The sequence below is a fragment of the Vigna unguiculata genome, unplaced genomic scaffold (assembly GCF_037176805.1).
Source record: "Vigna unguiculata cultivar grain cowpea cultivar isolate G323 ecotype 2 unplaced genomic scaffold, ASM3717680v1 ptg000046l, whole genome shotgun sequence".
In the NCBI taxonomy this organism is placed as follows: Eukaryota; Viridiplantae; Streptophyta; class Magnoliopsida; order Fabales; family Fabaceae; genus Vigna; species Vigna unguiculata.
The window spans coordinates 51558-55554 of record NW_028196687.1 but is presented as its reverse complement, the minus strand read 5'-3'; the positions used below and the strand labels follow the sequence as shown (position 1 = coordinate 55554).

General features: G+C 43.6%; 1 non-coding gene across 1 annotated transcript; it reads left to right on the top strand.

Annotated features, from left to right (window-relative positions):
• Nucleotides 1–3098: 3098 nt before the first annotated feature.
• On the top strand, nt 3099–3181 carry TRNAY-GUA (transfer RNA tyrosine (anticodon GUA)). The gene has a single exon. It is a non-coding gene; the product is annotated as a tRNA-Tyr (tRNA).
• Nucleotides 3182–3997: the final 816 nt, after the last annotated feature.

Sequence of the window (3997 nt, the reverse complement as noted above, 5' to 3'; positions counted from 1 at the left end):
GCATATAGATCAGCGGATATGTAGTTTCGTGTACTGATTCTCTTCGAGATTGGGTTGGTGTTCAGTGTGGGCAGTCTCATTTGCTAATCTATATGTTTTCAGTTTCAAGAGGGAAGAAGCGGGGTAGAGTAATTGGTCAACTCATCAGGCTCATGACCTGAAGATTGCAGGTTCGAATCCTGTCCCCGCCTAATCATCTGAGGCCGTAGTCAGCCTCAATCTTTCTGATTCGTAAGTAACTCAGTGAGTGCTTTCCTTTTCCCATGTCTTTTTTGGTCAACAACCAACCACATCTCTATATAGTCAAAACACTAGTCCTACAGGCTTGACGGGGTTCAGTCTGTATGGAGGGAAGATTTTTTTGAATGTAAGTAAAATGGATAAAAAGATCGATTTTTTTTCTTTTTCGTTTCTTATCTATCCCATAGCTGTTGTTGTTCTCTATTCCCTTTTTAGAGGGGGGCGCCCACCCGCATTGAATCTCCCCGATCCGGGTCTCGATCTCACTTTTGCCTTTTATGCTTTGCATTCATAAATGAATATTCGACTTGAAACCCTGTTCAAGGAACGCTTTGGGGAGTATTACGTATTGCCAGACGGCTTCACTTTCTCAGCCGGGGCATCTAGACTCACAAGTTGAAACCTTACAGGGTTTGCAAGATATCTTTGTTGATCTATTTTTTGAAGGGGGGCAAAGCCCTTCTTTTTTGACTGCTTTGGAGTTTGTTCTTAATTGGGTGGAGAAAGATGATTCGCTTTTTTTATGTTCCTTTAGCCTTTCGTGGAGATCGAATCCCGACTTTTTCTGACTGATGAACGAAATTAGTGCAGCGGCAAGGAGCGTTTTTGACTTCCTAACATGGATACCAAGTCTGGGTCAGAGAATTCATAGTAAGGCGATACGCTCTCCGATGCAGTAGATCAGCGGACCGGAAGATTAGCATGTGAGGCGAGAGTGTCCGGTCTGCTTCAAGTCCTGCCGTTCAATACTGGACTTCTTCTTCCGCTTCCAGGAGCAGCCTCTATCCTGTTGAGGTGAGGCCTTTGACTCCGCTTGCCTCTACTTTTCATGTCAAGCGTACAAGTGTAGTTTAGTGGGATTGACTTCTAAAGACAGGAATTCTTTTTCATCTCCTCGGGCAAGACCCTGTATAAGTCGACGTCTTAACCTGACTTCCTGAGCTCAGAGATTTGATGATAGGGATTGTTCACAGCACTAGTTGTCACCGTCTAATCCTTTCATAAAAGACATTCACTGACCCACGTAGGACTGCTGAATGGAATGATTCCTCCCCCGAGGGTGATGGAAGGGGGGGCACGACCCGATCTAAGATTACTCCCTGAGCAGAGTCTGACTTTTCGAAAAGAAGAGAGGAAGGGGCGTACCAAAAAGTTCTCCAATTCGATGAGGACAAGCAGGCACAACAATCCCAGGAAAGGTTCGAAGCACGTAGTTGCAAAGCTAATATTCAGAAGTTCAGTTCGTGAGATAGCTCCCCGGACCAGATCTTTTTGATAGATTCCTAGTACCGACCTTCCGTTCAGTGTAGGGAAGGGATTTGCCCCAAGCCAACAAGGAAGCAAAGTACCCGTGCTATCAGTACAAGTATAAGCCGGATCGTACCACACGGGAGCAGGATCCGCGTTCCACCTCTAAACCATAGGATCGGGCAATTAGAATCATGCCACTTTTTTATGGCAGGTTGAAGTTTCAGGCCAAGGGCGAAAGCAACTATGACTGACATCCTTAGATGAGCTTCAGGCCACTTGACCAATAGGCAAGCTCAAGTAGCTTTCAATCGGGGAGGATCAAGTCCAAAAGAAAGAGTGAAGGATCTGTCTTTTTTCCCAGCTGTATGAAGAAACCAAGCCAACCGAAACCGATTCAAGAGCCCTTCTATTTTTTATGTTATTTTATTATTACTTTTGCTCTGACTTTGAGCGATTCCATATCAACTAATGGAATCATAATAATAATTTCAATGAAAGGTTTAAGTAGTGCTTTTTTATTAATTCAATTATATGATGTTGTTCTACCTATTTGTCTGCCGAGGAACGTAGTCGCTTTCTGGTTGAGTTGAGCGTATGTCTTTGCCCAGATATTTTTCCTTTGTTTGAAAAAGACTAACTACTATAGTATAGTAAGGGGCCTTTTCTTGCTCGTTAGCGCTGTTTTTTGATTGCAGGGCGCTAGCTTACTAATAAAGAATAAATATATATATAGGGCTTTTTTCTTTCATCTTTCAGCTTGATCGGAATCGATTCTATGATTGAATAGCAGAAGTGCTACTTATTAATTAGTAGTATAAACTCGGAGAGACAGACAGAGAGGCAATCATACCTGCTAACTCCTAGGATGAGAAGTAGGTCCCTTGTTTTTGGCAGGAATAGTTCCATTGTTGCCCCTCGGGAGAGTGAGTCTACTTAGCGAACTGGCAGGACGCGGAGATCGATTGATAAAGATGAATCTCGAGAGTGGATGGTTGACCGCCGCCCCCTTGTCCTGGAGGCTCTCCGGCCGAGGAGGGGCTTGCTATCGTAACCTTTTATCCCGGTGTATGTGAAAAAGAGTGACGAACCCTTTTTTGTTCGGTCATAGGTTGGTGTCCAAAGAACGAGAGTCGGCTTCCTTAACTTAAGTCCGTTGTTCCTCAGTAGCTCAGTGGTAGAGCGGTCGGCTGTTAACTGACTGGTCGTAGGTTCAAATCCTACTTGGGGAGAATTTGGAGTTATAGCTTTTCTGACCTAGCGACCCCTGTCCTTCCCCTTAGTTTCTAAACTAGCAGAATCGTGGGACATCCAAAGTGGGAAGTTTCTTGTTTCTTTTTTTTCTATTTCTTACTCCCTTTTTTAGTTTAGGAACTTGGTTCGTTCAATTCACTTGCTCATGAACTCGCAGCTTCGCCAGAAGCGACTAGGGGGGAGCTGTCGTAGAAGCTTTGCCCTTTGTACAGAGATTGTTATGAACTGACTAGCGGAACGCTAGCTAAGCTAAAAAAGAGTCTGAGTTCCCTTCAATCAAATCAATAAGCTTTATTTCAGGTTTTTATCCCTCCTTCTTAGAACCCATTGATGGAGGGGGGCCTCGGCCCGGGAAGGGGAGAGTGGCCGAGTGGTCAAAAGCGACAGACTGTAAATCTGTTGAAGTTTTTCTACGTAGGTTCGAATCCTGCCTCTCCCACTTGTTTGTTGTAGACTTCTTCGAAGAGAAAGGGGGAGAAAGAAATCCTATAGCTTAGCTTGAGTAAAGCCCATTAGTATTAGTAGTAATTGGATCTTTTCTAAGGTTTGAGGATGCTGTACCGATAGGTGCGGGAGATTTATATTGATATAAAGATAACGTCAGCATATTGGCTCCAGCCGGTAGCACGGGGCTTGCGAATTCTTCGATCCATACCCTCTGAGTTAAAGAGTGGGTCGGCACAGTTTTCCAGGTTGGTTCAAACTTCATCCCTTGTTCAAGGGGAATAGTTTGAATCTGGGGTACATAACGGTTTACAAGACGATTGAAGGACTCCTTTATGGAGCCAACCAACTCAACAACAGTGTCCATACAAGACACCGGCTGAGATATACTGGAAAAGTGTTTTCTACCCGTTTTGCTAAGGTTATAATCTTAGAAAAGGAGAAGAAAGATACCATTTAACCAGCATATCCGCCTTTTGATCCCGTACACATATCATCCTTCTATGATGGGAAGGGATTTACCTGGGCTTGCACTGGAAATCCTATGAGAATATGACAATAGGAGTTTTCTTAACTGCTAAGCTTACACAGACTCCTGAAAGATTCGGACGAAGGCATTCCAAAAAAAAAAAAGAAGAAAGCTATTTATACGCTAGAGCCTTACAGAGACTTCCTAAAAAGAAGTGACCTTATCTAAATCTAAGGTAAAAACTCAAAGGCCCACATGCTTTCCTTTTTTGCTTGCCTAAGTCCCTTTTTCTACATATGGATTGAAAAAAGTTTTTCGGCCTGTCATGGACAGAAACTAAAC